The 19806-nt window shown below is 47.2% G+C and overlaps 1 protein-coding gene across 3 annotated transcripts in view; it reads left to right on the top strand.

Moving 5' to 3' along the window:
- Positions 1-19806, top strand: part of NDST2 (N-deacetylase and N-sulfotransferase 2) — a 192739-nt gene that overhangs the window by 133209 nt on the left and 39724 nt on the right. The window contains exon 1 of one of the 3 annotated variants that reach the window (XM_034775785.1): positions 2230-2403. The exons of the other annotated variants lie outside the window; for them this stretch is intronic. The gene's annotated coding sequence lies outside the window, so the exon portion shown is untranslated. Of the gene's footprint in view, positions 1-2229; positions 2404-19806 lie in introns of those variants that run through there. 3 annotated transcript variants of the gene reach the window in all.

The raw sequence follows: 19806 nt of genomic DNA, 5'->3' as shown, positions 1-19806 counted from the left end.
GTATGGGACAACGCAAGTGACAGATTGGGGAAAGGGGCTTTCTTTCCAGCATGCCTCTTTTTTGAGAAGGATATAGTCTTTGGAGAGCAGGCTGGGAATTGTAGTTCCAGCACTGAACATGAAGTTGGTCATTATGACAGGTACACAATAACATTAAAGGCTTTCTCTAATCTTCCTCGAGTGAATAAAATTAAAGAGATCGTTAACGAGTATTCAGCAAACCTGTATCTGTATAAATCTGTAGGCTTGGGGGGGAAGTGTACCCAAGAGTTTAAAGAGAACTAACAAATGAAATCTTGGCTCTTCTGAAAATCATTCTTAAATAGTGTGGAGCCAGGAAAGGTTCACAGTGAATTTGCTGACTTCCATGCCATTAATGCAGTGGTGAGAGATTTTAACATAATTTTTTTGCATACAATAACTTGGAGGGAAGTAATTCATTGACAGTCACTGGAGATGGGAGCAGTGTCTTGAAGCTAAAGATTGAAACGTGTTTAGTTAGGTGTAAAGGAATGTCTCTCTCTTAATGAGCAGCAAAGAGTCCTGTGGCACCTTATAGACTAACAGACGTATTGGAGCATGAGCTTTCGTGGGTGAATACCCACTTTGTCGGATTCATGTGACATTCACCCACGAGAGCTCATGCTCCAATACGTCTGTTAGTTTATAAGGTGCCACAGGACTCTTTGCTGCTTTTACAGATCCAGACTAACACGGCTACCCCTCTGATACTCTCTCTTAATGGTTTTATTGCCTCTACTTAACTTTCAAAGTAAAACAACACTGCTTAGTGGTGATGGCGTATTAGTGAAAACACTTGGAGCACAATGGCAGAAAACATAGTGTTCACTTTTAGCTGTGGAACACGTTTTTTAAAAAGGTTCAGGATATCCTCTTAACTTATATTTATTCCTTTTGAGGGATTTATTCCTTGAGTGCATTCTGAAATTCTGAAAATAGTCTGGTCCTAATATATTACCTAAACTTTTCCTCATTTAGCTTCAAGCTGTTGCTCTTTGTCCTAGCCAACAGTGAGACAGTGGAAAAGAATCCCAGCAGAGGTGGTCAAGGTGCCATCACTGCACTTTCTCATGATCAACTTAGATACAAGATGTTGGTATGTGTAGAAGAGGGAGACATCCTGCAAAGTGCAGGAATCAGAGCGGGTGACCCAAACAGTCTAACTGGCCCTAGTGTCTCTCGCTCTAGCACTGTACATAGCTGTTGGAAAAACCTTGAAAGATGCTGTCTGCAGCTAACAGAGAGTGCATCATCTAAATCAGTCAGGCTTGGGCCTCCTGTGATGTTTGCTTTAACATCCTTCCATAATGTTCCCTGATTTCTCTGCATTCTTCTATTTTCGCTACATTGTAAGATTTTGGTGTCTCATTACTGAAGTGTTAGTTCTGTGCTCTCTATCACTAGCTGTTAAATTAACCTCTGGAGAGCTATGCCAATGTGTCGTCCTGTCTGAAACCCCTTTGCCCTGATGCGCTGCCTATCAAAGAATAAAACTTTAAGCATATACAGAGCTTTACATCTACTCATAACCATCCTTTCCTCTAGCACATTCTGCTCCCCCCGCATTGCTCTAGACTCTTATTTCTAAGACCATTCTATCATGGACCTGTTTAATAAGGCTCAGAGTTTAGTGAAACACGGTTAGATTTAATGAATGCACAACCTGTTCTTGTGCTGATTTCCCCCCCCCCCACCCACACACTTGTTTCTCCCTTTTGGTGCACAAGGAATTGATCCTTTTACCATGTTTATTATTTATTCCCGTACTCAAATTCCTATAGTAGGGCCTCAGTATGTTTGACTGGAGGCTTGTTGGTCATATGTCATATGGAAAATTTGTTTTTTTTTTTATGAGATTTGTTCATCGAATAGATATTAGTTTGGGTGAAGTTGTAAGCTACAGTGTGGCAACAGGAGTAATTTTCCACTGGTGAATAAATTTCCCTAGGTTAGCACTTCTCACCTTGAGAGCTTCATATCTGTAGGCAGCATAAACACATGACCGCTTCAAAAGACAAACTCCCCCAGCAACATATCAATGTGTACTGGGGTGTCAGGCGCTGCTGTCTGTGTGGGCTCCATTCCTCCCGTCCCTACCCCTCCCTCGCTCCTTATCTGATTGATGTGGCTTTTCATGCTGTCATTCTCCCTGGCACTACATTTTTCGTTTTCCTCTTCCGGATTCTCTCCCCGTTGAAACAAAAGGCGAACTCGTTTCCAGTGGTGCAGCACCAGGCTGTGCTGTCTCAGAGGGGCTGGGGGATTCTCTGCATCTCGTTCTGTGTCGGAACCAACGGGGAGCTTTAGTGGCTTCGCAAGCAATGCTTTGAACCACCGCCAGATCGCCTCAGCTGCTGTGCGAGCAGAGTTCAAAGCCCTCTTGTGAGTAAATACGCAGTATGTGTAAAAGGACAAGCAATTTAATCTGTGATTTCCTACCCCACAGGAGTGACTGATGACTGCTTCATGTAGGGTGACCAGACAGCAAGTGTGAAAAATTGGGACGGGGGTGAGTGTGGGGTAATAGGAGCCTATATAAGAAAAAGACCCAAAAATCATGACTGTCCCTATAAAATCGGAACATCTGGTCACCCTAGCTTCATGCCAGACTTCTCTCTGCCTCCCACTGGACACCACTATCCCTACTTTATTTCTGGGATTTCAGAGAATAAGGTGGAAGCTTTTCAGATAGGAGCTGTGAAATGAGGTGAAAAAAACTGTGATGCTGGACCCTCTGTTATATAGGACCCTGCTTAGCTCACCTGTGGCTGCAGACAGCCTTCCTTGCATGCTGATTACTCTCTGTCCGGTGCTCACCATGCTCAGCAGTGAAGCTCTTGCTTTCAGTGTAGATTTATTTACATTTTTCTCTGTGTGTAAAATTCCAGTGTCCTCATGTTCACAAACTGATTTGAGAGGTTTTGGCAACTCCAAGGGAAAAGAAAAGAGCCATTGCTACAAATGACTGTTCAGCCATCCACTGGCTGTGCAGCCCAGCTGCCTTTTCAGGAAGGGCCAGCTCGCTTCTTTCATGTCTTGTGAAGATTTGCTCTGGGACTTGTGCTTTTCCTCACTTCCCCTTTTTCTTGGGTGTGTTTCCTTGGCTTGCTGGCTGTCAGAGTTATCAGACCAAGCTTCCTGGACACCTTGGAGAGATCCCACTTCACTTTGAAACACGCTTTTTAAAGGTAGGGAGTTGGAAAGCATTTGTAGTGTTTCACATCGATTGTCATTTACACTCTGGCAGGTACAAGGGAGCTTGTCTCTAGCTTGCTTTTGTGCACTGTCATTTGACTGTTTATTTAGCAAATCTTCATCTGCAAAAGCCATGCTGCAGGAGAGGGGATGGAGAGGCTGCAGTATAGTAACTGTATTAGGTGATTTGGCTTGTCATGGCCATTAAGACTCTTTGTTATCTCTCTCCCCTCCTCCTCCTCTCTGCCCCTCGCTGATAGGTTGTTGCTTTGTCTTGGCTTGCTACTGGGTTAAATTTAGGTTCTAAAATGTGCTGGATAAAAGGAGGAATCTGATTGATTGCCCAGTGTGGAGTTCAGATATTTTCTTGGTGGCTCACGGTGCATCGGAACAGCACAGGGATCCTAGTATAACTGCATGTCTTGTCCTAGGCTATTAAACTCACTTATACTACAAGTAAACACACTCTTGACCCTCATCAGTCAGTCACTTTAGTCCTGGGTAAGCAGACTGCTCTGGGGAGGAACACGTTGCAGCGAAATCAGTAACTGGTGAAGTCATTTTAAAGACCAGAGAAATTAGAGATGGAAAATTTAAAGATCAGGTTAGATCTTGTCGATCCCCCAAGGGCCAGGGCAGTATTGTTCTCTACATTGTTTTCTAGAGCTTTGTTATACAGCTGTTTAAATCTTCATTTTCATATCAGGAGCAAAACCAGAGGCTTTAAAATTAATGTTTGGTAACTTGAAAGCTTCGAAAGAGAGATTCATATAAATGTATATGAAGAACAGAGAATAAAATTAGTGAAAGCAAAGCCTTGAGTAACTTTGTATCACAGATTCTTCAGTGCTGGTTTTCTGGGGAGAAAGGTCTAAATTGCTCTCCTGGAGGATTTCTCCCCCATCACGGAACTCCATAATGCAGCTACCATCCTGCTGGTCGAGGGACATTAGATGGAACTTAATTCCAAGACCATTAACAATGTTCTTTAATCAACCAGTGAAGTTCCTGTTGAACATACAGTGCTGACACCACCCGATGGGCCAAGCGCACACCTTCTGCGTCACAGCCCACCGCTAACCTAGGGAAATGTAGGTGAAGCGTGAGGAGAGGGTGGAATATGCCAGGGCTATTCAGTGCATGTCTGCTGCTGGAATACAGTAGAGCAGCACAAGACATCTGAGCTGTGAATCTGATGTGTCTTTGGATAGTGAGCAGCAGTGCTTGCTGTGCTGGAGTTCTTTCCCTGCATTGCCACAGGAGGAATACTCATACTTTGCCTTTCTATAATCCCTTAAATCCAAAGATCTCAAAGGGATTAATGAGGCATGTATTGTTGCCATTCCCATTTTACACATGAAGAAACTGAGGCACAGAGTGTGACCAGCCTGTCAAAAGTCACATAGCGACAGAGCCAAGAATCTTGCTTCCCATTTCCCTGCTGCAATCCTTAGACAACACTCTAAAAGGCTTATCTGTTTTCATTATTTGGAAGCAGTGGCTATAAAAATAAAAATGATCATTCTGCTCTCCATCATTCTACGATCTCCGGAGCACACAGTCTGCCTGTCTTATGTGGATTCTCAACAGTGTAAAGAAGCAAAATCCTACACAGAGCTAGAGTCATTAGCCCCATTACTATCCCTAACACCGAAACAACCATTTTACAAGCCCAGTAGCATGTCTCAGGTTGTGTATGGCAGGCTTTTCAGGTGCTGCAGCCATGCGTCTCCAAACACAGATGAGGTCTGTTCACATGACCTCACGCTCTGTCAGGTAGTATTGCTTCAGGGAGTGTAGATGTGATTGGCTACTCACCCCCACCCCACACACCTGGGCCTCTTGGAAGTTCTCTTCTTCAAGTAATGCCATAGGCAGTGGAACTAGGGGTGCTACTGCACCCCTTGACTTGAAGTGGTTTCCATCATATCCAGGGTTTACAGTTTGGACAATGGCTCTCAGCACCCCCACTGTACAAATTGTTCCAGCACTCCTGGCATGTGACCTCTGCAGCTGTACTAAAATAGGGTGGAAAGAACAGGAGTACTTGTGGCACCTTAGAGCCTAGCAAATTTATTTGAGCATAAGCAAAAGTCTCTAAGATGCCACAAGCACTCCTGTTCTTTTTGCTGATACAGACTAACACGGCTGCTACTCTGAAACCTAAAATAGGGTGGGTATTTCAGTGTCTGTCATGTTGCAGGGTGCTTGTTCCTGGCCATGTTTCATAAGGGAGTATCCCTGTGCCCATAAGACTTTAGGTCTGTTTGAAAGCTGGCAAAGTCGATTGCCCTCAGATGGGAGACTGGTATGTATGGAATATCCCCTACAGACTGGGACAGTTATCTTGTCCCATTCAGCCCCCTTAAGCATGCTGGCTCCTGCACCTTATTGTTCCAGTCTGCTAAAGCACACACAGGCTGTCTCCTCTCTGCTGGCAGCTGCCGTGCAGGCAGAATGAGTCACTGTGAAGCTCCTTCCCAAACATCCAGTTCTATACCAGCTTGGGAATGTGCCGCATCCTGTCCTGCCTGTGGAGAGGGGGGATGGGGAGAGCATCCCTGATGCTGATTCCAAATAGGGTGCCAGGGATCCCAGAGCTGCAATTCCTCTTGCTCATTCATGCGAATCATCTGCAAAACATGCAGGGTTGGGGGGAGAGATAAGAAGCAAAGTCTATGAACTAAGCCTGCTCACATACATAGGATGAGCCCAGGCATGAGGTGAAAGGAAGGCGCAGAGCTCTTGCTTATCTAATACTCCCTCAGGGCAGTACCAAACTCTCTGTAGAGCAAGCAAGCCAGGTGCAGGGCTGGCAGAGAGAGACCCCGCATTGTTCTATCTGAATACGGCTGGTACTGGAATGTTTCATTGTGAATCTGAAGCCATATTTAATGCAAAATATTCCTCCAAGGGATTTGTTTTCATTGCTAACCATTTCAGAAGTCACATTCAAGCCAGCACCGTGCCTTCTCCTAAACAAAAGACAGTAAGGTTTGGGGTTAATTCACAGCAGAAAGGGTGCACTTGTCTTTCACTCCATTACATGTGTTGGGGTGATGTAAAGTCCCTGCTCGGTAAAACAGCAAACTGGGTTGGGAGAAGGGGAAGACAAAAGGAAGACATTAACCTCTTCATTTGCTTTGTGTTCCTGTTTGGGGGAGGTTTTTATGTGGCAGTCCCTGGTCCTTAATGGCCATTGAATGATACCAGTGGGAGCTTTGGGGAGTAGGAAGCCTTTTTACATTGAAAATTAAAATACCAGTTTTATCATGTGGTGGCCACACATGTAACCCCAGAGGGAATGGGGAGAGAGAGCATCTTGCATAGGTCACTAGTGTCCCCCTCTGGCCTACATACACAGCATCTCTGATGGGAGCTCCAGAGGGAGGGGGAAGTGATTAGGCACAACATGGGATCTCTTACTGGGGGATTGGTCTAGATCTCTTGGTTCATTTCACTCACGTTGAATTGGTTGATTGAAATTAGCCTGGTGCTTAGTTTTGGCTCCTCAAGTTGCGATGCATGGAAGAGATAAGGGGTATCTTTCTGTAAGAGATAGGAGGCCAAAAATAGCATCTTCCTTTGTTGCTTTTTTGTGCCTTTGCAAATTCCTGTGTAGTTTTGTATATGTGGGGTTTTAGTCAAAGAAAATGCCCCCACCCCCAAATAAATGCCATTCCCAGCAGTTTAACCTCCATAGCCCCATACTAGAGTGGTACATGAGTGTCTGCAGCTCTCCCTCCCCCCTAATGATGTAATGATGGGTGCAGTACAAGAACTGAGATAGGTGCAATGGAAGGAAAATAAATTCTCTCATCCATGGGGTTGTTATAAGCAAGTGTGTAAAGCTAGAATTGTTTTTCTAATTGGAAACTACTGAGGGATTTTCCACCTTGTGACTGTCTCAAATTTCATAATCCAGAATGTTTACAACAGAGCAGACAGCAATAAAAATCTTTTACCAGTGTACGGAAGTGTGTGAGTTGCCCTCAGTTAGAAAATAGTTCACATTAATATAGCTCTTTCCGTCTGAGTGCCATGCAGACATCATTTTTCATAGCACCCCAGTGTAGACGTGTCCCTACTTTACAGATGGGGTAACTCAGGGGTGAAAGTAAGTCCAGTGACTTACTAGTACGCCTGGGCCAGTTCTGGCCCCCGGAAGGAGCAGGGCCTAGGGCGGAAGGGGCGTGGCTGAGGGAGTCAGAGCCAGCCCCAGTCCACCCTGTAAGGTAAGTGCCCCCCCCACCGGGGTAGCAGCAGCAGCCCGGGGCTCTGGGGGCTATTTAAAGGGCCCGGGGCTCCCCTGTTTCTACCGTCCCGGCCCTGTAAATAGCCGCGGGAGCCCTGGGGAAGCGGCGGGGCTCCAGCGGCTATTTAAAGGACCAGGGCAGCAGAGGCAGCTGGAGCCCCTAGCCCTTTAAATAGCCCCTGGAGCCCCCCGCTACCCCTGGGCTCTGGGGGCTATTTAAAGGGCCTGCGGATCCCCTGCTTCTACCACCCCGGCCCTTTAAATAGCTGCGGGAGCCCTGGGGAAGCAGCGGGGCTCCCGCGGCTATTTAAACAGCTGGGGTGGTAGAAGCAGTGGGAGTCCTGGACTTTTTAAATAGCCCCCAGAGCCCTGCAGCCCTACCCCAGGGCTCCAGCAGTGGGGCTCTGGTAGCAATTTAAAGGGCCTGGGGCTCCAGCCCCTTTAAATTGCCCCCTGGGGAAGCTGGGCCACCCCGGTACGGCAAACCGGCTCTTGCCGGTATGTCGTACCGGGGCGTACTGGCTTACTTTCACCTCTGGGGTAACTGCAGCACAGGAAGTTCATGTGTCTTGCACAAAGTTGAGCCACACAGTCAATAACAAAACTGAAGCTAGAACCAGAAGTCCTAATTCTCACCCCACTCCCTCACATTATCATAGCCGATGTGAGTAGTGAATCTGTGACCTTGCCTCTAATGCTTGTGGACTGGGGACCAAACATGGAGCGAAGACCCAAATATCTCATTCTGCTTCTATCTCTTTGATGCTGTTGCTCTTCCCTCATCCCTTCCCCCTGAGTGTTCCAGGAGACATGGAGGCCAGTAGCACTGAAAGGGCTTTTCTCATTACATGCATTTCCAGAAGTTGGCCTTCCTTACTGGCTTCTTTCTCCACTCAAGATTCATCATTTCTGTACTCAGGAGAACTTACTGTCCGATAACCTCTGCAGAACAGGAGAAGATTGAGGCCCCAGGGTGTGTGCGGGAATGTGTCAGAAAAGGGCCCCTGCATTAACTACACTGGCAATGTGAGTGAGAGCAGCATCTTTTTGGATAGCCCTTACGCACACCCCTTGGCTTTGCTCAGATAGTTATCAGTTACTGCTAGTAAAAGGCTGCCCACCAGAGCAGAAGGAATCAAGGGGATTGAAACCGGAGGGCTGCATTGGTTGATTTCCTGGAGCTGAAATTAGAGATATTTGTCAAGCTGATGGCCCAGTGTGGCTGAAGGGAAGGTGCACCTTGTCATGGCACTGAGGTGTACCTTTCAATGTATGTGTTTGGCTGTGTCCCCCTCCTTCTCCATTTTGAGCAGGATTCTGAAGGTGGAATGCACAGGTTCTTTCAGAGCTTGACAGGCTCGCTCGAGTGAAGAGCTGGGGCTGAGATGCATTTGCCTGTGACATTTTGTATGGTCGCTCTGGATAAGCTGGAATGGAAGGTGCAGGCACAAGAGAGGTGAAGTGCAGTCAAGAGGCAGCGCAACAACAGCGAGGCTGAGTGGTGACAGGTATAGCAGATTGGGAATGTATTGTTTGAATAAAGGTCACCAGCTTGCATCAACCAGCCCCACCTTAGTAGTGTTGAAGGACAGCTTGGTGCTCCGAGGTGGGGTTGGAGTGCAGTCTGTGAACTCTTCATGTGATTCTGAAAACGCTGGTCACAGCTCCATAGTTAAGTTTGAGTTTTGCACTTAAAGTAGGGACTCGGTCTCTTTGTTATGTATGAAAAACACAACCTGTCTTCTCCAGAATGAACGCCAAAGTAATAGTGTGAGAATTTAAAAGTCATTTTTTGCCTTGAATAACCTCAGTAACAGAATAACAGACTCTTCAGACTTCTCTTGTAGCTAAAAATTGTGTAATTCTTGGGCACTGGCTGCACCGAGCAAGGTATAGAAATGCAGGTAGGTCACCCAAACAGCCTTAATTCTGCCCTGTGCAGTGACACCATGAGGGGAAAAAGAAAAAATATCCTCTTCTTTTTAACCTGAGTTTAATCTAATCTGGGACTACAGGCACTGAGATACATTAACCAAAATCGGACAGTTATTGTCTGACATCACTGTAGAGCAAAGTTAAAATTATGTGGGTGCCCTAACAGTGTATTTTTGTACTTTCTTCAGAGTAGCCAGTGTACAGCAGTACCGGATTTACCATGGCGCCAGGCCCATGGTCGAAAGGGGCCCCCCCGCTCTTCTCTGCCCCCCACTCTCTCCTGTGGGGTCAGAAGCTTGATGCTGCCGGCTGCTGGGGCTCCGTGGCAGGCTCTGCCAGCAGCCAAGCTCCTCCCCCACCTCTTTCCCCAGCATGCTATGTCTGTCCCCCTCCCCCCCCCCGCCGCCGATCAGCTGCTTTCCGGCAGGAGGGGGGAGTAGGAGCGGAGCTGCAGCATGCATGCCACTCCAGGGAGGAGGAGGAGAAGAGGTGGGGGCAAGGCCTTGGGGAAGGGGCTAGAATTGGGGCATACCCCCTCCAGCACCTTGCGTGAGCACCTCCACAACCCCAGCCCACACCTACAGCCCTCTGCCCACCCTGACCCCTGCACCCTCCTCATACACCTCCAGCTCCCTCTGACCCCTGCACCCCCTCACATACCCCTGCAACCCCGCCCTGACCCCTGCACTCCCCACACCTCCCCAGTCCCCTGCCCTGACTCCTGCATCCCCCCTCACACCTCCCCAGCCCCCGGCACCCCCCTCTCTCGCCCCCAGCCCTGACCCCTGCAACCCCCACACCTCCCCAGCCCTGACTCCTCACGCCCCCCCAGCCCCTGCCCTGACTCCTCACGCCCCCCCAGCCCCTGCCCTGACTCCTGCACCCCCTCACACACACCCCGATCCTGAGAACCAAACAGGAGCTGCCCCAGGTAAGTGCTCCACACCCCAACCTCCTGCCCCAACCCTGAGCCCCCGTCCTCGCTCCTGGCCAGAGTCCGCACCCCAACATTTTTTTTACAATATTTGGAAAGATCATTAAGTGGTCCGTCGAGACCCTCCGTGATTTTCAAGTGGTCTGTGGGAAAATAAGTTAGACTACAAGAACAATCAAGGTACCTCACTTTATTTTCATTTACTTCCTATTACTTAAAGGAGGAGGATGAAGAAAAAAAGAATGAAACATGGGGGCGGGGGGAGATACGAGAGAATGTTCTTTTTCTTGGCTGGATCCCAAGGAGGAGCCCCAAAAATGAAGCTGAGCCCAGGGCTGGGGGAGCCCTCTAACTCTAAATCCACCACTGGCTGTCACGTCACCTGGGCTGGCGATACTGTCAGGGCCGGTGTAACCACTAGGCAAACTAGGCAGCTGCCAAGATTTGGGGGCGCTAAAAAGCGGAGCCCAAAATTTTTTTTTTTTTTTTTTTACGCTACAGTGGAGTCACATCTTATGTGGGGGTTAGGTTCTAAAGTCACCGCATAAGAGGAAAATCATGTATAGTGAAAATTACTATGAAGTACAGTACACACTAGAACCGGGTCCTCAACCTACGGCATGCATGACAAAGGTGGCACGCAAGCCGATTTTTTTCTTTTTTTTTTTTTTTTTTTAATGGCAGCCTGCGGGTCCTGGCCACCGCTGAGCCTGCTGCCAACCTGGGGTTCCGTTCACTGAGCCGGCAGCGGGCTGAGCAGGGCCAGCAGTGGGCCGGCTCCTGCCAGCTGGGGTCCCAGCCGCCAGCCCCGCTCAGCCTGCTGGGGTCCCAGCCAGCTCCGCTCAGCCTCCTGCTGGCCTGGGTGAATGGTCTGGGGTTCCATTCACCCAGGGTTCTGTCCGCCAGTCTGGAGTTTCGTTCACCCAGGCCAGCAGGAGGCTGAACGGAGCCAGCGGCTGGGACGGGCTGAGGTCCCAGCCGCTGGCCCTGCTCAGCCCGCTGCTGGTCTGGGGTTCCAGCTGCCGGCCCCTTGCCAGTCGGGGTCCCAGCCGCTCAGCCTCGTGCTGGCTTGGGGTTCCATTCACCCAGGCCGCCAGGAGGCTGAGTGGATCCGGCGGCCAGGACCCCAGCTGGCAGCAGGCTGAGCGGGGCGGGCAGCTGGGACCCCGGCTGGCAGGAGCCGGCAGATGGAACCCTAGAACGGCAGCGGGCTGAGGAGCTCAGCCCGCAGGCAGTCTGGGGTCCCGGACGCCGGCCCTGCTCAGCCTGCTGACGATCTGGGGTTCCAGCTGCCGGCCCCTTGCCAGCCAGGGTCTTGGCCACCGGCCCCCCTCAGCCTCCTGCCAGCCTGGGTGAACAGCAGGAGGCTGAGCGGAGTCGCTGGCTGGGACCCCAGCTGGCAGCTGAGTGAACAGAACCCCAGGCCGGCAGCAGGCTCAGCGGTGGCTGGGACCCACAACCTGCCATTAAAAAAAAAAAAAAATCAGCTCTGGCATGCATGCCATAGGTTGAGGACCCCTGTTCTAGTGTATACTGTGTGTACTGTAGTTTATGGTAATTTTCACTATATGCAATTTTTCTCTTACGCGCTGACCTTAGAACGTAACCGCCGCGTAAGATGTGACTCCACTGTATTCATTTTTGAAAATTTATAATAAGCGATGCTCGGGGCTGGGGGTGCAAGGTAGAAGTTTTGCCTAGGGTGCAAAATATCCTTGCACCGGCCCTGGATACTGTGTCAGCTGATCCCCACAGTCTCCAACTTACCTGGGCAGTACAGCAGACACGGCCCTACCCACTAGCTCCTCTCCACTTCCTAGCCCACCCACCCCTTCCCCCCCCCCACCTTAAGGCTTAGCCCTCTTTTAAAAATTATTGCTTGCCCCTCTCCCCCCTTCAGGCTTTTCTGGCACCCCTGTTGCCAAGTATCCAGTTTTAGACTGGAAACTCCAGTAGAAAAGGGGACCTGAGTGTCCGGTTAGCAGTGCTGACTGGAAACTAAATGTCCAGTTATAGGAGTAACCACATTTAGCCTCCGCTCCTCCCACTCCCAACACCCACCCCAGAGGGCTGGAAGAGAATCTGTCCTGCTGCTGTGGGAGGAGGGACAGCTCAGTGCAGAGAGAGACAAAGAGAATGGGCTAGAACCAGGTAGGTACCCGCTCTATGTGGGCAGGTGCGGGGGGGGGGATCCTGTTTACCCCCTCCCCAGTCCTGGAGCGCTTGCAGTTTACTCCTGACCCCTCCCTTGCTCCAGAGACCAACCCTAGCTCCTGCCCCACTGTGCTTTTACCCCCGGCCCCTTTTACAATCATTCCCCAGGTGAGCCCACAAATATGTTTGGCGCCGGGCCCACAAAAAGTTAATCCGACCCTGGTTCAATGATTTTTAGCTATATGGCAAGTTTGAAGAGTCTGTATATGCTGTTACTGAAATAATTTCCATACCTTTAATATGTTTGGATTTCTTTTAAGTTTTAACCTTGACTCTGAAATTCCTGGATTTGTAACACTTGTATTTAGGATATTTTCATCATTCCAATAGCATATTTTAATAAAATAGCTGATATTTAACCATAACTCCAACTCAACATAGTTTTTGCCTGGGATCTATAAAATGTGGCTGTGATACCACTCAATGATTAATTGATTCTCTCGCCATAGGAAATGCGCTACCATTGGACTGGCAGTGAGCATTGGGAGACCATAGTTAGGCAGTTTCTTTGCATGTGTGCACTCTTTTTGACTTATTTCTCATTCCCCAAATGCTGCATCTCTGGCAAGAGACGCTGATGAACACAGATGCTAGAGCAGGGAGAATAACGGATGTTTTGATTCACTGGGAATTTCAAAAAAGAAAAGTTCATTTCAGGCGGGACTGTCTTTTTGTTCTGTGTTTGTACAGCACTGAGCCCCAGGGGTTCCTTGGCCATGACTGGAGTTTGTAGGAACTATGATAACTAAATAATAATAATAATTAATAATGATAATAATGTGTTGGATCAAAAACGAAAAACTTAATTGAAATTAATTGACTTTTTTTGAGAATTTCTATAGGAACAGTTTGGTGAAATTAACACAAATTCAGCAAATGTTTCGGTTTAGCCAAATCTGCATTTTTCACCCCAAAAAAGTTTTGGTTGAAAAATTTCACCCAGCTCTACTAGACATACCCCTTTGGGCTGTGAATGTGCCAGGTACACAAGCCAAGCCGCACAGACTCTGGTCAATACTTGGATGGGAAGCCACCCCGCAAGCTCCATCTAGGCAACTGCAGGAGTTGGTGATTTTTAACAGGCTTCACGTTTCCTTCCCGAGTCAGTACTGAATACAGTGGCCCTGAAAGGTGATAGGGGAACTGCTGCTGGAAACAGTGTTTCAGATGAGATGTTAAACAGTCTAGGCCAGGGGTTGGCAACCCTTCAGAAGTGGTGTGCCGAGTCTTATTTATTCAGTCTAATTTAAGGTTTCGCATGCCAGTAATAAATTTTAACGTTTTTAGAAGGTCTCTTTTTATAAGTCTATAATATATAACTAAACTATTGTTGTATGTAAAGTAAATAAGGTTTTTAAAATGTTTAAGAAGCTTCATTTAAAATTAAATTAAAATGCAGATCCTCCCCCTGGACCGGTGGCCAGGACCCGGGCAGTGTGAGTGCCACTGAAAATCAGCTTGTGTGCCGCCTTCGGCACACGTGCCATAGGTTGCCTACCCCTGGTCTAGGCTTTCACCCGTCTTGTGCTGATTAATGAACCTGTGATGTGATTATTTATTTATTTATTTTATAAAGAAGAGGGCATCTAGCACTATAGTCCTGGGTAAATTCCGTCTCTTGTAACAGTGTTCTGCCTCCCTGAGTAGTTGCTCCTAGCTTACCTCTGTGCTTTGCTTCCCCTCTCTCACTTCTTGTTGCTCCCTTCATCTCCTCCTACTCTCCCCTTTGCACCTTTTTTTTGTGCTCCTCCTTTGCTTAGAACAGTCTCTGTTATTCTCTGCCAAACCCTCTGTCTCCTTCCAGCAACTGTTCCCACTTTGTTTTCCTGACCAATAATCACTCGGTATGCTCCTTTCTCATTACTGTTGTTCCAGATCTTGTCTCTTATCTATGACTGTAAGTGTTTCAGGGCAGGGAGCACTTCTGACTTGGTTTTGTAGAGCATTGTGTACATTTTAAGCACTGTATACATGATTAGTAGTAAATTCTCCTTACAGTTTTATTTGAGTGCAGTGTTCTTCACTAAACTGTCATGTACTGTTGTCTGTGTGCTGTTAAACAGCTGCCATGTTTCATCCTAAGGGAATTGCTACATGAGTAAAATTAGTACCGGTATTATAGCACCTGCCAGCCTCTAGGTTGCTAGTATAGACAGGGTTCAGGTGTATTCACAGTGGTAAAAACACATGGACCCAAATACCGTTGCTCCTCTGGTGGTGACAGTTGCTGTTTCTAGTGTAGACAAGGCCCTAGTGGTGAATGTAGAGATTTCTCTGTGTATGACTGTTCTTTATAGTGTACAAAATGCTTGGGATTCTTTAAAGTGAAAGATACAATGTAAACATAAGAGTCCGTTGTTATTAAGATATTTGTGCAGAATGAACTCCCATCTTCTACACTCTGGAATACGTCTCTTCTTTGAAAAAATTCAAGGAAGAGCATGAGACCCACTATACTGGTGTAATCACTCTGCAGTAGCTGCTTGGATATCAGGATTCAAATGGTGGGTGCAGTTGTCAGCTCGTATGTATTTTACATGCTGAAGAAAACAAAGTCTAGAATTACACCAATTGGTTCCATTCTCTAGCGGGTCTTGGAGTTTTGTCTTCCTCAATAAGGCTGAAATCTGCCTCCCTGTCTGTGGAGGGATTCTGTTTTCCAGCTTCTCCGACCCTCCCCAATCCAGAGTCGAGTGCAGGGCAATTTAAATAATTTGATTTACATCAGGTTGAGGCTTTTTAAAATTAATTTGAAAATGTGTGTTATTGCCGTTTGATTAAATTTATAATAAACTAAGCCGTAAATACTGTGTTTTTTGTGGTTTAGTTAAGCCACTGCTAGCAGGGTATCTTACTTGAATTTACAAAACTACCATAGGCAAAAAAACAAATACTGAAAATTAAGGAACCTGGGAACATTTAAGCAGGTATGTAAGTGTACTCATATGAATAGCCCCATTGACTTCAAAGTTAAAATTAAGCATATGTTTAATTGCTTTCAACATCACAGGCTACAATTGTACTTTTATTAAGAACTTTTTTTCTTAGTGGCATAAAATCTTCCAAATAAAATTGCTTCAGAATTAACAGTAAAAATTATTTAGGCTGTTTGTCCTTTAACCAAGTGTATTAGGAAATGCAAAGGCTGATGGAGGAACAAAGCCTGGTCACAGTATCAAAGCTGCTTGACTTGTGGAAGGTTTCAGAGCGATAGCCGTGTTAGTCTGTATCCGCAAAAAGAACGAGGAGTACTTGTGGCACCTTAGAGATTAACAAATATAGTATGGGCTATTGAGAGTTTTGTGATTCAGTTTTTGTTGTTCTCATAGTAATGACATTAATGAGGCCCTGGACTTGTCTTTTTAGCATAGGGCAACATTTTAAATGTGAAATTTCACAGTAGAAAAAACATCTGTAGGTGTAATCAAAAATTCTACTTGCTGTTCGTTAGTTAATTAAAGAAACAAGGACAAAACACCCACTTGGGCAATTAAAGTCTGTAAAATGTGAAGAAAATGAAGAGCTAGCAACATGTAATTACAAAATCAATTTTAAATAAAAATCATTATTTAAATTTAAAATCCATCACTTTTATTTATTGTTTTTAAATCATGATTTTTATCTACCCTTGGTTAAGTAGTGTCTAAGCACAGGACCTTTCTGTGTGGTGGGCGTTCATTCGTAAAAGGGGGGTGTTGGATTTTTTGTAGGGAGTAGGAGTAAAGCTGGTGGTAAGGCAAACCTTGTACTGTGGGAGCAACTGTGTGTTTGCCTGCATTGCTGTGATATTTTTTTTAATGATTATGAGTGCAGATGGTTTGAAAGATGAAATAATTCCACCCACATAGAGGAAGACAAATTTAACAATAGCTTCCAGCTCTCTATTACCCATATGCCTGGTCTTCCAGCAGGCGCATTCGCACTGTCTCTCATGCCTCTTCCCCAAGCTGCTATGCTGTCCTCCTCCAGATCCTTCCTCAAGACTCACTTCTGCCATGCTGCCTGTGAAAAACGGGCAGCTGATACCAGGGGTGCCATTTGCTAAGGGGCAAGGAGGAGGTATTTGCCCCCCCAACTTTGGTTTGTCCCCCACTGGCTTTTCATAAGTCTGTATGCTTTACTCCCTCCCCCCCCCCCCCCCCCCCGCCAACTTTGCAGGATCTAGTATAATCACATATGCTAACAGTTTTGCACCCACCCCAACATGTTTCTGAAATAATGCCCCTAACTGATACAGGCAAGGCAGCAGATTACTGATGACATTCAGTGTCTCTCATCTGTTTATATCTTTAAAGAATCCAAACTCCCCTCACGCCTGCAGATTGCTTGCCTGACTAAGTCCGTGTAACTCACCTTCCTGTCACCATAACTGTGGTCATCCTCACCCCTTCCCTTCCCTTCCTTGTAACACCCGCTCACTGCATTTTGTCTTAATTTGGAGTGTAAGCTGTTTGCAACCGGGCTGTGTCTTGCTATACATCCATCACCATCAGGGTATTGTCACCCAGTGAAACCAGTGCAGACTCCAGACCATACCCAGGCTTAAAGCAAACTGGAATCAATGATATCTGAGTACTCCAGGTGTTACCAAAATTGCTTTGCTATCCTTTTCAGTACCTTCCCCCAAAGAGGAAGGTTAAAGATAGGATGATACTTTGTGAGAGTCTCAGCATCAAGAGATGGTGTCTGGTCCCTTGAGTAGGGACCAAGTGCTTTTCCTTGAGAGATGCTAGAACTCTGGCCCACCTTTCCCACTGCAAGGGGTGGATTGGATAGTCCTCTCCAGGAACGAAACTGATGTGTCCCTGATGGTCTGTTGCAGCCATATGTTAGAATTTAGTTATGTCTTTCTCTATCACCCTTCCTCCTGCATATACTGAGATTGCCCACTGCAGAACATCTCCACTTCCACAGAGGCAGGGAATGTCTTCCTTTGTGGAGCCCAGGGCTCTTGTGTTAGCTCTTCCAGCTGCCGAAATAAAGACACCAGGCTCTGAAACTTGGTGTTTGTCATGTGTTAAAACAAACAGCCAGAGAGACAGGATATTTTGTCCGCTCCCAAATGTGTGTATTTCTTTGGATAATATGAAGAGCTATCCTGCGATAGCGAAACCTGCCAAAGAATGTGCATTTTGTGTATCAAATCCCAATGCATTATTTAACGGGGTTTGGGACATAAGCAAATGGATTGGGGCTTGAAATTGCTGCTTGATTTAGCAATGACTAATGATACTGGCTCCACGCCACTTTTCAAGTTTGATCAATTACACTGCATCCCTTTGTGTCCCAGACACCGCTATAGCTGGGCCCAGACTGATCCCCTTCATAACTAGGCCTTGGACTGTCCTCCAAGTGCAAGGTCCCCCTTGTAGCTCAGACCTGGGTTGATTCATTCCCCTGAGCTGGCCCCCACCTGCCTGCCCCCTAGACCCGTATGGGGTAGATATTGTTGGGGAGTTGACCAAGGGAGTGGCCATAGAACCCTAACATCTTTCCACAGATGGGGCTTCCAGGGTGGCCACCCTTCTTCCCTTAGGAGAGACCTTGGAAAGCACATGAACATCCCATGGAATGGCAGCTGGGGTTGCTTGGGCTCAGGATGTGGTTCCTTTTATATTTCAGGTTATATTTAACAGTGCCCCAAAGGGATCGGGGAGCTGTGTGCTTAGCTGGAGGTCTGTCCATCGAGAACCGAATGGTAGGACAAACATTCCTTTAACTGTGTGCTTTGTCTGCTGGAAGCTTTCCATTCATGCGAGCCAGCCCTGGCAGGCGGGAAGGAGCCTTGGTACACAGCCATGCAACTTGTTCTTTTGCAAACCTAAGCAATTGTGGCTCCCTTGTAATTGCAAGGTTTAAACCACAAGGACAGGTAAGCATGGAGGCCTCTCTGGTGGTTTTCACCCTCTGCTGGAGCTTTCTTCCTCTGCTATCTCACAGGAGATTTCAGTGCGACAGTTCTTACCCTGATATTACTGATTCCTACTGTTGTATGCACCAAGATGTTCAAGATGGGAAAGACATATTAGATCCTGGAGTCCCTCTGTCAGGGTCGGTGCAAGGCACAGCCCCTCAGCAGGGACGTATAAGAGACAGAACACAATCTAGGCTTGATCTTGGTGGTTAAAGACAGGATTTTAAGAGGAAATACTCAAAGCAAAGGGAAAAGCTGTAAGACGTTTGGACTGGTCTCATGGCTATTTAGAGCCAAACTTTCGAAAATGGTCCTGATTTTGGATGCTCCAGCGGGTATTGCGATTGAGACACCTCGGGTCTGATGAGCTCCCGTATTTGGTGCTTGCTGCATCTCCCTGCCTGGTTAGGTTATCTGTCAGAGACTGGTTGCAGAGAGAGATGTTTGTTCTCTTCACCAGTCTTCTGTCTGAGTGGTGGCAGAGAGGCGTGTTAGGGAATGGAGGGTAGATCCTTGTCCATATCTAGTGCTGAAGGCACAGCAGCTATTTCCAGTGCTCATGTCCAAACCAGAGGGATTTTACATGGTAAAGAATTTGGGTTGATGGCTAGTGTACTGGGGAACCTGTGCTTAATGTGGAAATATCCCAAGTTTGGGGGGACCTGACTCATCATTCAGGTGGGGCAGGGAGCATCATTCACTGCTCTGTCTTTGTGTGGGGAACAAGGAGCCAGTGCATTTTTCCTCCTCCCCACCACTCCAAGCAGTTGGTGTGGGGTCTGAGAGTGTGAGGAAGGGCAGAGGAGAGAAGGGAAGCTAATACCAGAATAAAGGGATAAAGCCTTTGGAATGGGCTAATATCCTGAAGTGAGAGCTCTGGCAAGTATGAGGTGAGGAAGTGAAGGTTCCACTTGGATACCTGTGACTCCTAAGCTGTGAGGAAAATCCCGCTTCTTTCTAACTTCAGGGCTTGGTCAGCCACCGAGCAGTTACGTCACTTCAGCTGCTGAGAGCACTGACCTTTCCATGCACTTGCTTTGCCAGGACACACACACACTCTCCTTTTCATTACAGCCAGTGTGTGTAGCTGGCAAGCTGCCTCTTTGCATTCCTTTCACTGGGGTAGGTAGCACTCAAAATTGCTGAATGCTGCAGTATCTGATTTTTGTTTGTAAAGGTTTCTTTTGTTTTCTGATTTGTGCATCTGGGATGCCAGGTGGGGACAGACTGCCTTCCCCTCCCAGCTCGTGCGACACAGGTAGGGGCTTGTGCTGACAGCCAAGCCCAGTGGCACATCAGTGCATACAACAGTCTGAAATTCCTGGGCCTAGGAAGATG

Source organism: Trachemys scripta, chromosome 7 (genome assembly GCF_013100865.1).
Source record: "Trachemys scripta elegans isolate TJP31775 chromosome 7, CAS_Tse_1.0, whole genome shotgun sequence".
Classification (NCBI taxonomy): Eukaryota; Metazoa; Chordata; order Testudines; family Emydidae; genus Trachemys; species Trachemys scripta.
Note: the sequence above shows the minus strand (reverse complement) of the source record. Positions and strands in the feature narration are given on the sequence as shown.